General features: G+C 31.5%; 1 protein-coding gene across 1 annotated transcript in view; it reads left to right on the forward strand.

Annotated features, from left to right (window-relative positions):
• Positions 1-1,430, forward strand: part of LOC127064860 (uncharacterized) — a 20,974-nt gene extending 19,544 nt beyond the window's left edge. The window contains exon 4 of the mRNA XM_050996471.1: positions 1-1,430. This exon is cut by the window's left edge and continues 6,566 nt beyond it. The gene's annotated coding sequence lies outside the window, so the exon portion shown is untranslated.
• Positions 1,431-13,150: the final 11,720 nt, after the last annotated feature.

The following is a 13,150-nucleotide window of genomic DNA, read 5'->3' on the forward strand; positions in this document are numbered from 1 at the left end:
ATCGTATAGCTTTATAATCTCTCGTTATTTTCAAATTATTTACGAAAATCGATTATATATATATAATCGTATCATTATTTATGTTTATTTTATTTATCAATTAATTTGATAATGTTTTATCGTAATTAATGATAATCCTTATATATTATGAGTTCGTGCGATTCATTCCGTTTATAAGTACAGATGTTACATGATTCGTCGTTTTTCACATATTAACGTTCGTAAGAATTAAATTATTAATAGTAAAAAGAGAAATTATTAATAATCCAAAAAATTATTCAAATAAATAATCGAATATTAATCGAATATTTTTCCCTTTTTTTTTTCTTTTTTTTTTCTTTCTTTTTTTTTTTTACGAAATATTCGTCGATATCGAAATATGTAAAAAATTCGAAAGAGAGAAAAAATAAGAGAAAGATTTTTCACATATTTTACATACAAAAATAAAATTTTAAAAAATCTTTCTACGTGCAGATTTGTCTAACCAACTATTCTAATCGCATATATAGATTAAATAAGTGGTTTGATTAAATTTTGAATACTCAGTATACACCTACACACACACAAACATACACCTATATGTATAGAGAGAGGGTAATAATTTTAATTCGTCTCTAACACACGCCAGAGCGACTGCTCGCAATTAGTATAATTTTGTTGCGGTTTATTTTTTGCTTTTCTTTTTTTTTTCGTTTTTCCTTTCCCTTCCCTTCTTTTTTTTTTTTTTAGAATAGAGAGAGCACGGCGATGATAGAGGATCATCGTGTTTTCAGTATCTCAATTATCTCGTGGATCGATATTTCCACACCATTACTGCCACTTTCTAATCGTTAGATACTTTGTTAGCTTTTTTTTCAATTTCTTTTTTTCAATTTTATTCCATTTTTTTTTTTATGCAGGCCAATCAATCTAATATGGAAACAAGTTATGATCGACGATCCAAAAATTTTCAATAATTTCTTAATAATTGTATTTTCAATTTTTTCTTCTTTTCCTTCTTTCTTTCTTTTCATTTTTATATTTGCTCTCTTTTATTTCTACTTTTATTTTTTTTTAATCGATAATAACGATAAAATTTTTCTATCTATTCTTTCATTTATTTTACGAACACAGAGACGTTGTTGTCTCTTTTTAAAATTCGAATGAACGGATCAACGGATGAACTATATTAGTAGTATTCACTTTGTACTTGCATATGCGATCATTTTTATATGATCAGATTATTATTATTATTATTATTTTTCTTTAGTAATAATTTTTTTTTCTGTAGTAATCTATAACTTGGAAATTTTGGATTTTGGAATTTTTGAATTCATTGTAATTGAGAAAGTGATTGTGATGTATGTGTATGTGCGTGTGTGTCTGTGTGTGTGTGTATGTGTGCATCACTATAAAGATACGAAAGTTAAATAAATTATTTGAAAATGTTATTTCTCTCTCTCTCTCTCTCTCTCTCTCTCTCTCTCTCTCTCTCTGTTTCTCTCTCTTTTTCTCTCTCTTCTCTTGGTTAATTCATGATCTATATACACATATGCGTAAATACATACATACATATATATATATATATATATAATATGTATGTACGTATTTATGTATATACCTATATATATATATTTCGACTATTCATTTCGACTATAAACCATCGAACGTAGAAACTATATTCGGTGTAGGATTACATCACATAAGCAAAGTCTCACTATGTATTTTGTCGCTGACATCTTGGAAAAAAACTCGCTTACATCTTGAATTCTACTTTAAATTCATTTGGTTAACAAATCTTCGAACAAATTTATATACTCCGACTTTAATATACAATTACTCTAAAAAGGAAAACAAAAGCAACAGCGCAAGAAATTCATAAGAAATTAAAAATTTATTATTATTATTATTATTATTATTATTATTATTATTATTATTATCATTATCATTAACTTTCTGTTATTATTTTAAAGAGAGAAGTTCTCGAAATAGTTTACAAATCTTATAATTTTTCTTTTCAAATTTCTATCGTCATCGTCATCTTTATCATCGTTATTATCATCATGATCATCATCATCATCATCATCATCATCGTCATCGTCGTCGTCATCGTTATTCGCATTGTTGTCCTCATAATGCATCTTCGTCAATACTTTTTCGATCAGACTCAAAAAAAAAAAATATATAAATATATATATGTATATACATATATATCAATATACAGTGCACGTGAGTCGTGTAATTTGTTGCAAGTGCATATATAATTTTGTTTAAATTGATAATATTATGAACAAACACACGAATTCACCTACTTCCTTCTCCTTAACAACTTAATCTACGAAAGAATACAAACATAAGACAAATTTTAAACAAGTTACGTGACTCAGTCCTGTTTCCCCGCCATGTTTCTTCTATTATTTCACGTAACGCAACATATAACTTTGTATTTTTGAATAGATAATCGAAACATACAAACAAACATACAAACGAATAATACATAAATAAATAAAAAAAGGAAAAATTGTGTTGAATCGTGGTCGTGCACGAGATTGTCAACAAACATAATTCGAAACATGAATTTTAATGTCGTAAGATACACTGCCACGTGTGATAAAATATGAAAAGAGAGAAAGAGAGAGAGAGAGAGAGACAGAGTGAGAATGAGAGAGAGAGAGAGAGAGAGAGAGAGTGAAAACGAGCGAGAGAGAGAGAGAGAGAGAGAGAACATTCAATAACAACCGACTAGTTTGCAACGGAAAGACTCTTTATCTGCGTAATTATTATACCTCAATCGTGTCGTAGGATTCTGAAGAAAAAAAAAAAGGAAAATAAAATAAAATAAAATAAAATAAAATAAAATAAAATAAAATAAAATAAATAAAACAAACAAACAAACGATTTATATAAATAAACATAAATAATAAACGCACTTATGTGTGTACTTACAACATACTTACTTACTTACTTACGTATTATTAGAGCTGGATAATTGCAAATTATAGTAATGAGACAACACACACTTCACACTTATGGCCTTAAACAGAATAAAGAAGACAAGAGTAAAATAGAAAGAGAGAAAGAGAAAAAGAGAGAGAGAGAGAGAGAGAAAGAAAAAGAGAAAGCGAGAAAAAGAAAAAAAAAATCAATAAAAACGCGACGGAGCCATTGGAATAAATCGGCCATTATTTGGAAACGATTAATGGCTCAGAAATGTTCAGAAGTTAGAAGTTGGGTAATAAAACTATGTAAACGAAATTACAATTTTCGTCGACAGCCAATCAATGGGAGTGACTGTATTATTGTAATACATACGATATTATATCAATTGTCGATATGCTTATTATTGACTATTGAGTAGGGGGGGGGGGGGAGTGGTTAAAAAGGGGAGAGAACGAGAAAAATGAGAGATTGATTGAAAAAAGAATAATCTTAAAATCAGTTTTAAGAATGTAAAATGTGTCTATCATTGTCGTCGTTACTGGTTCATTGTAATAATCGTTGACCATAATGACGGTAATGATGACGAGGATAATGTTAAAATGGTGACATTGCTGGTGAGAACGTATATATATATATATATATATATATATATATATATGTATATATATATTATATATATATATATATATATGTATATATATATTATATATATATATGATTATATGAGGTAGGAAGGGAGAGAACGAGTGAGAGAGAGAGAGAGAGAGAGAGAGAGAGAGAGAGAGAGAGAGAAAGGGACATTGTACGAAGGGGAGGATCTTAATTACCAGAGTGAATATCGCTGTAGTGGACGATTATTTAAAGAGTAAATAAAAATAGATGAAACAAACGGATAGTTTTTTCTTTTTTTTTTTTGTTCATCTTCCTAACCCCCTTTTTTCAAATTATTTCTATTTTTAAGTATCGTTCGTATTCTTTTTGTTCTTCTTTTTTCTTTCTTTAAACGACATCAAAGTTGATTAATTATTCGAAGTTACGATTGAGTTGTTAGAAATCTTTTAAATTGGTGATTCTAAATATTTATTGTGGATTAAAATCTAATATATATTTTGAATATATTATATTGTACTATATATATATATATATATATATATATATATATATTTAGTATATACTAGATTCGTTTAATCCACAAGAAATGTATATTTATAATTACTGATTAAATATGTATATTAATATATATTATTAATACATACATATGCTCATTACTGTAAGTTACATATATATTTATTTACTAAATAACATTTTAGTATATAACATTTCATATAGCTTAAGTAATTAAAACGCACCGTAAGATATCCAAACGATATTACAACAATTTTATATATAATATTTGTTATAAAAATAATATCACAAATTATATAAATATGTAACGGTTAAAACTAATTCTTAATATATTCTCGATTAGTTAGTACGATAGAGTATATGATATATACATATATATTTTACTTTGAAATATCATACTCAAGATAGAATTCTAGAATTCTCGTAGGAAGTGAAAGTGGAGAGGTATTCATGGACATCTTAACTTTCTCCTGACGAAGAAATTTCGCATGAGAAGAAGCGCATATGCATATACATAAATAAATACATATACATATACACATATACATACATACATATGTACATACGTTTAAATTGAAAAGAATTCACGGTTTCGTTGAAGAGGAAGAACAACGTAAGTTACATACATACTTACATACATAGATACATGCATGTAACTGTTTCGAAAGGAAACAAACTCATTCGAACTCTTTTACATAAATATATAACTACGTATGTAACTACGTATGTATGTAAATATACCGGATGGGCCAAAAGTGTTTCGCGTGTGTCAAAGATAATAGTTATCAATATAAGTAATTTAAAAACAAATTAATTACTCTTTTATCGCAACTCTTTTGGGCCAATATATTTTTTTCTTTTTTTTTTTTTTTTCTTGTATTCGTAGAATTCTTTTATAATCTGTCAAAAAAAAAAAAAAGAAAAGAAAAGAATTAGTCAAAAAGGGGTTACGTAAAGGAGTAATTGATCTATGAAAATGATTTTCAAACTTTTGGTACACCCTTTAGAACGATTGTGCAAACTGTAAAGCTTTACACAAGTGGCACGGTTAAAACGGATGAGTGACCCGAGACAAATGTATTAGTGTCTACCGAGATATCAACTTTCTCGTTAATAAACAAGACTATCGATACGCCATGATGTTTGCTAGAATTGATGAATTATTATTATTACGTATGTATGTATATTATAAACAGAATTAATGTGCATATACATAAGTGATAAATCGTGTAATACCGACGATCGTTATTAGTTTAACATAGACGTGTATTTTATAAATTTTTAAGGATAAATGTTAAACGTTAAGCCGCTTGTTAAAACTCATTTGTCCAGGATTATCTTTTAACAAATTCTTTGAGAAATATTAAACAAATGTACAACAAAAGTAAACCCTTTGAAAGAAACGATAGCAAATCAATAAATAAAACAAAGATCCGATGATTATTATCGGAATGATAATTAACAAAATATATAAAACTTTCTTTTTCCTTCAATACTCATTTTTTTCTCATAGTAAAAATATCGAAATCTCTTCTCGAGATACCTTCAACTCATCTTGGAGCGTTTCTAAAAAATACTCAAGGTTAATGCAATCGAGAGAAAGCATTGTTCCTTGTAAACCATTGTTCAAAAACTACTTGATATTCTCTTCGTTTATCATCGAATGAAATAAATCCACTCAATCAAATTTGTCGATACGAACGTCGAATATGTTATCACAATAAATTGCAATGCGACAACGAAAGGCAATATTAATATCTATATATAAATAATAACAGCAATAATAACTTCCAAGAGATTTAATTAATATTGAAAAAAAAAAAATTAACCCTCACGTAATTCTTAAGTATTTTAATATACAATAGTTTAAAAGCAGTAATTAAGATATAATTTTGTAACACCGATATTGGATTAATCATTATCATCGATAGATACATGGCGAAAATTTTAATAAATAACGATACTACGTTTCGGTAAAAATTTAAAAAAAGAAATAACTGAACAAGTAGATTAAAAAATAATAATAAATAAATAAATAAAAAAGAAATTCCAAGATCAGTATCAAAATACATAATACATTAAATGAAATCATATAGAAAAAGGGAAGACCCTTAAAGGTGAAAACCTTTACGCTTTCCTTCATTTGCATACATACACATATACATTAAAGCAAGAGTAATAGAGGGAGAGAAATACATACTTACATATATATACATATATATATATATACCGCAGGAAGAGTACAGTAATGGGAAGTGCATCACGACTATTCCAGTGACCCAATAACGTTTGCCATGACCTTCGAAGCTACGTGTTGACCTGTTAAGGTATTCTCTCTTTCTCTTTCTGTCTCACATCACGGAGTAACTGCGAGTATTATAAGCAAGAGAGAAAGAGAGGGAGGGAGAGAGAGAGAGAGAGAAAGAAAGGGAGGGAGAGAGAAAGAGAGGGAGAGAGAAAGAAAGAAAGAAAGAGGGACAGAGAGGGTATGTGTATGTTTATGTTAACACAAGCAAGAGAGTAGGTATATAAACACATACAAAAACAGTACAACGTAAAGAGCCGGTAGATTTAAAGGGATCGAAGGGTTGCGAGGGAGGAGGTGGGAGAGGGAAGAGAAGGAAAGTGCAACGCTTAGAGCACGTTAAGTGTGAAAGAGAAAGAGACAGAGAAAGAGAGAGAATGAATGCATTGGAATAGGAAGGAGTAGAAGTAGGAGGAGGAGGAGGAGGAGGAGGAGGAGGAGCGCAACGCGACTGCAGTACGCGTGCAAACACCGTATGCGTGTAAGAGCGAGTGAGATGAAGATATAACAGAGAGAAAAAGAGAAAGAGAGGGAGAGAGAGAGAGAGAGAGAGAATGAGAGAGAAAGAGAAAGAGAATAAGAGAATGAGAGAATGAGAGTGAGAAGGATAGACGACAAAGCAGAGGCAGGTCGTGTGATACACCTCGTTACGTCACAGACGGAATAACTGGTTACCTCAATGGCAGTTTGAGGAGTGTCGAAGGGAGTAAAGGGAGAGGGAGGACGAAGTGGAAGAGAAAGAGAAAGAGAGAAAAAGAAAGAGAGAGAGGGTTGGATGCAAGCAACAGCAGCAGTAGCAGCAACAGCAGCAGCGGTAGCAGTAGTAGAATAGTAGTAGTAGTAGTAGTAGTAGTAGTAGTAGTAGTAGTAGTGTAGTAGTGTGTAGTAGAATAGTAGTAGTAGTAGTAGTAGTAGTAGTAGTAGTAGTATGTAGTGATGTGATGCTTGTATCATTAGTAGTAGTAGAGAGAAGCGAAAGTGTGAGAGAAGGAAACATTGTGGTGACAAGAGAAAAGGGAGAGGAAAAGGAGGTGAAGTGGGGGTGACTGAGAGTTATCCCGCGGGCGCCATGAGAGAAGAGGAGGAGGAATGAGGGGTTAAGGGTGGGTGGGGATGATATATACAAAAGACAAGGTCACGAGAGTACGGCTATAGATATCTGTCTGTAAACAGGTGGTGACGTAGCGACTGCTGCTGCTACTGCTGCTGCTACTGCTGCTGTTGCTGCTGCTGTTACTGCTGCTATTGTTGCAGAATACGTGCAGCACGACGTAATCATGCCCGTTCCAGGGAATACCCTTCCACCTTCATCCATCCCTCTCTTTCTTTCTCCCTTCTCTCTCTCCCTCTCGCCATCAACTTCTAGCTTTCTCTCTCTTTCTATCTCTCTTTTTCTATTTTCTTTTTTTTTTATTCATCTTTCTTTCGCTTCCTTATTCCTTTTTTATGACTGCAGAGTTCTTTTTTTTTTTTTTTTATTTCACAACTACCGTTTCTTTTTCTCTTTATTTATTTATTTACCCTGGATTGTATTTTATCCTTCGTTGGTTTATTTTGTTATAGAGTATGCATGGTATCGTGCGATAGGTTGTTTGATGGTTGAATGTAACTATTGTCTCTTTTTTATCCTTTTTTTTTTTTGTTTTTACTTATTTACTTATTTATTTATCTATCTCGTATTCCAAATGTTTTATGTGTTTATATAATTTATTACGTGGATTATGTGTGAGATAGAACAAAGAATGGAGCAAAGTCGATTATTTTAATTAATTGATAATTGCGACTCAATTACTGCTAGTTTTGCTATATTATTTCTGATTTTGGAATAAGGAAGAGAGTATCACCTTTAATGGGATATTTCTTTTTTCTAAATTTCTTCGTTTTTTTTTTTTTCATTAATACAAACCTCCCTTTTTGATTCGATCTGTAAGATCGATTATTTCGTTTAGAGAGCAAAAAGGAGTCGCGTAATCGCTTCTCGCTATACAACGTTATCCACTTAAGTTTTTTAATCGAATATCTTTCCGATAGAAACGAGGCGTGGCTCGGTTAAAATTAGCGAAGTGTAAAAAACGCAAAAAGAAGGAAAGAAAAAAGAATAAACGACAAAAAAAGAAAGAAAAACCAGAAAATGTCGACATTCGTATCGGCGTCCATGTTGCACGAATCACTTGGCCATTTATACAGATTAAATTGTTCAATTGATTTCATTTCATTTCATTTCATTTCATTTCATTTCATTTCATTTCATTTCATTTCAATTCATTTCAATAAATAAAATATTCTTTATTGAAAAAAATAGCAAAAAAAAGAAAAAAAAAAGAAAAAAGAAAAAACAGAAAGAAAAGAAAATAATAATTTGCGTTTTATTAGTCAGACGATTATGAGACGATTCTTGTAAATAATACATAATTCATTCTATACATAGATACATATATATGTATGTATTATGGACAAGACGTAGATCGATGGGAAAACGTTAACGATGTATTGCAACATGATTTACAATTGTAATTATAAATCGTCGTGTATATATGTGTATATGTATGTATATATATATATATATATATAGTCAAGATATGAGCGTGCTTGTTAATTCAGAGGAAAATGGAATGGTTTATTATTTAACCGTCGTCGATAAGTAGTATCGAAACGAACTGAAAAAAAATCATATTCATAAACGAATTAATCATCGTTCATAGCTAATCAAACTTTTTCCCTTGGAATGTTGAATAAACAAATTATACCTAACATATCGTTTTCCTTCTGTTTTCTTTAGATTTCTATCAGATTCAGAATAAGATTTTTTCGTACAAGATCTACAGAAATTCACGAGCGAGTGAAAGAAAAAATAATTTTCTCATTTCTAAATCTATATATAAAAAAAAAACAAACAAAGAAAAAGAAGAAGAAGAAGAAGATAAAGAGAGAAAGAGGAAAGAAAAAAAAGAACAAAGATGGCGTCGAACGACCGGAAGTTATGAAGCCGGAGGCTAGAGAATCCCAGAAAGTGAACGAATCCCTTCACGATGAACGTGAGGTAAGTAAGTACGTACAAAGGAGCTCTCGAAATTGCATGGAATCTCATAGAAAAACGACTCGTTAAAAGGGGTGAAAAATTTCGAAGCAACGAATCGACAAGTATTCCATCTCTCTCCTTCTTTCTGAATCTCTTTTTCTCTCTTTTTCTTTTTGGCTTCGCTTTCGAAGAGAAGGAGAAATCCCCGGTCGTCGGTGAATTTTTCAACGCCTACCTTAACGTATTCCATTGAGAAGGAGGAAAGCTCGCAGGATTCGCTTTCCTGAGCGGTTGGGACCCCCGGAGGGTCAGACTAGGGCTCTGTCCCTTTGTCGTTCCCTTTTGAATGCTGTGCTACCTCTGCTTTCGTTTCGGTGTATGCCCAAGGCAGCTGCCATCTCTCTCTCTCTCTCTCTTTCTTTTGGTTAGAGCGAATGTGTGTGTCTTTCTCTATTTGTATATGTGTGTTTGTGAAAGAGAGAGAGAGAGAGAGAGAGAGAGACGTTTTTCAAAGTCTCTTTTCTACCCTCTTCAACTAACTCTCCACCCTCCCTGCTTCATCTGCACGTTAACGATCACTGGCTCTCATTCTCTCTCTCTCTCTCTCTCTCTTTCTATATATATATATATATATATATATATATATATAGATCGCTCGTTTGTTCTCTCTTTCTCTCTCTCTCTTTTGGTCTGCCACCCCTGATGCGAAGCATGCCGAAAGCCGAGGGTCGAAAATCCCCCTGAGAGATTATTTTCCCTTTCCGACATCTCTCTCTCTCTCTCTCTATTTCTCTCTCTTTCTCTCTTTCTCTTTTTCTTCTCTGATTTTCATTACAATGCTGCCTTTCTCTCTGTTTCCCTAATTTTACTATACATTATTCCTGTATTCATAATTTTGTTTAACCTGACCAACATTGCTAGGAACATTTATAACTAATTCATATTTTTAATTAGACACGTTGAAATTAGAAAAGTTTGATATTCAAGAAATATTACATAAGATGATTTATTTGATATCTTCCTTGAGAAATTTTCGTCACAACTTTTCTTTCCCTGTTATACTCGTGACGTAGATCGTAATTACACTTACATTACAAAAGGAATTTTGTTTTAAATAAAAATGAATGAGAAACGCAATTGTATTTTGAAAATAAAGGATAAACTTTTTTTAAGAAACTCTCAACTATTTCTTCTTTCTCTTTCTCTCTCTCTCTTTCTTGTTTTTTTAATTTATCTTTGAGATTAGACACGTTGAAATTAAAAAGTTTAATATTCAAGAAATATTATATAAGAAGATTATGATATCCTCTTATAAGGAATTTTCGTTCAACTAAATTCTCTGATTATAATTAGAGTTGTTGCAAAAGAAAATTTTTTTTTACTTCTCATTATTATTATTATTATTATTATTATTATTTTTTTTTTTTTTTTAGTAAAAATGAGAAACAAAATTGCATTGAGATAATTTTGAGAAGAAGAAAATTTTGTGTTAAACATTGAAATAATTTTTTTCTCTTTCTCTTTTTCTTTCTCTATTTTTATCTCTTGGTTATTTGAAATAACAAAGATAACTTTCTTCTTCAGATAATCAGAAATAAACTTGTGTGTATGTGTATATATATATATATATATATATATATATATATATATATATATATAGTATTATCTGTAGTGTTATCTCTTTCACATTGAATTTCCTATAAGATAAAGTTCTATTCTTTTATCACTAACACTGAAAAATCATTGTCAGCTATATATATATATATACATGTTGTATTCGAAGAAGAAGATAATGCACACAAACACACGCACACAAACAATCCTCTTATAACACGAATTTTAAAGAAAGTAATCCAAGTACAATCGATATCCTACTTTCATACTTCTATATAAAATTAGAAATAAATAAATCTAATTATAAATAAATTTTACGATCTTCGTTTTTTTATTACTTTGTAGTTTCTTAGAAAATGATAAGAAACGAACCGTGTTATAGGAAAGTTACTTGTAATAGTATAGCAGAAAGGTAGTTTTAGATATATCGCAAAGGTACAAAGGTACAAAGCTACAAAGGTAGGTACAAAGACCAGGAAGAAGAACGAAGGACGATGAATTATAGAGGCTATGCTATAGCAGAGGCTGTAGAGAGTGTATATATATACATACACACATACACACTGGTATATATATATATATATATATACACAAGCAAGTATGGCTACTACTCTATGCTACGGATCGATATCCACTCCGCAAGCTAGGAACCGGAGAGTACGCAACCGAAAATCGATAAGGTTTATGCATTATCGATAAGCTTTTCTACGGAACATAGAAACCTTCCGGGACTCGAATATACGATGTTTACTACTGGTTCCTTGTAACAATTTGAAAAAAAAAAAATAATATAAGAAATAAATCAATCATTATTATTCATTGACCAAAACGATTTTAATTCTTCTACACTTTCTTTTTTTTTTTTTATACCTTATTCCTTTCTGTAAATATCTATATGACAATGATTTACAATGAATGAACATGTACGTACAACATACGTATGTACATTACGTTTAGTTTCTGAAATTACGACAGACTACAAAACTACAAATCGATTCTAACGTTAAACGGTAGAGTTAGATTAGTATTAACAATCTTTTTTCGTTTTCTTTCTTGTAAAATTTACGATAATAAAAATCTGCAAGTGTGATAGTAAAAAACGATTTAAACGAAATGATATTTTGAGATCAGAAAGAGAGACAAAGAAAATAAATGAAAAGGTAAGTTAAAAGAGAGAGAGAGAGAGAGAGAGAGAGAGAGAGAGAGAGAGAGAAACATATATACAAAGAGCATCGTCCGTAAGAGACACATGTATCACGTGTGTTGTGCATTTCACGGCCGATACATACGTTACTACAGTACTATTACTATACTACACACCCACACAAACAGTATCAACACGCATGTTCGGATCTATCGCATAAAATGTGCGAGAATATCTAAAGAGAAAGAGAGGGAGAGAAAGAGAGAGAGAGAGAGAGAAAGAGAGAGAGAGAGAGAGAGAGAGAGAGAGAGAGAGAGAGAGAGAGAGAGAGAGAGAGATAGAGAGAGAAAGATAGAGAGAAAACATATAACATACATACATACATACATACAAACCTATATATATATATATACATATATTATATCACAGAGAGAAAAAGAGAGAAATAGAAAGAGAGAGACAGAGACAGAGACAGAGACAGAGAGAGAGAGAGAGAGAGAGAGAGAGAGAGAGAGAGAGAGAGAGAGAGAAAACGCAATCCAGACCCAAGTCCAATGTATATACATATATGCGTACGCACGATGTACACACCATTGACCGTGATATCGTCTGTCTCGGGATGAATGAACTGTTACGTCACGAACTTGTATTCCATGGTTCCTTCCGCCACCACACTACCACCCTCCTCCTCCTCCTCCTCTTCCTCCTCATCTCTCACACACTCTATCTCTCTGTCTCTCTCTCTCTCTCTCTCTTTGTATTCTCCCACCCGCCACCCCACACACAACGTACGGTTCTCCACTTTCGTCTCCGTCGATTCTCTTTTCCCCCGACCCGTTGCTCCCGTTACATTACTACTACATCATACATATGTATATATGTATGAATATATATATATATATATGTGTGTGTGTGTACCTGCTGCTTGGTTGCTTGCTTACTGTTGCTGCTGTTGCTTACTGTCCTCCCTCCTACCATCGATTAGCAATGGAATTCCATTTGCGGGAGGGAACTGGGGGAGATG

Source organism: Vespula vulgaris, chromosome 6 (assembly GCF_905475345.1).
Source record: "Vespula vulgaris chromosome 6, iyVesVulg1.1, whole genome shotgun sequence".
Classification (NCBI taxonomy): Eukaryota; Metazoa; Arthropoda; class Insecta; order Hymenoptera; family Vespidae; genus Vespula; species Vespula vulgaris.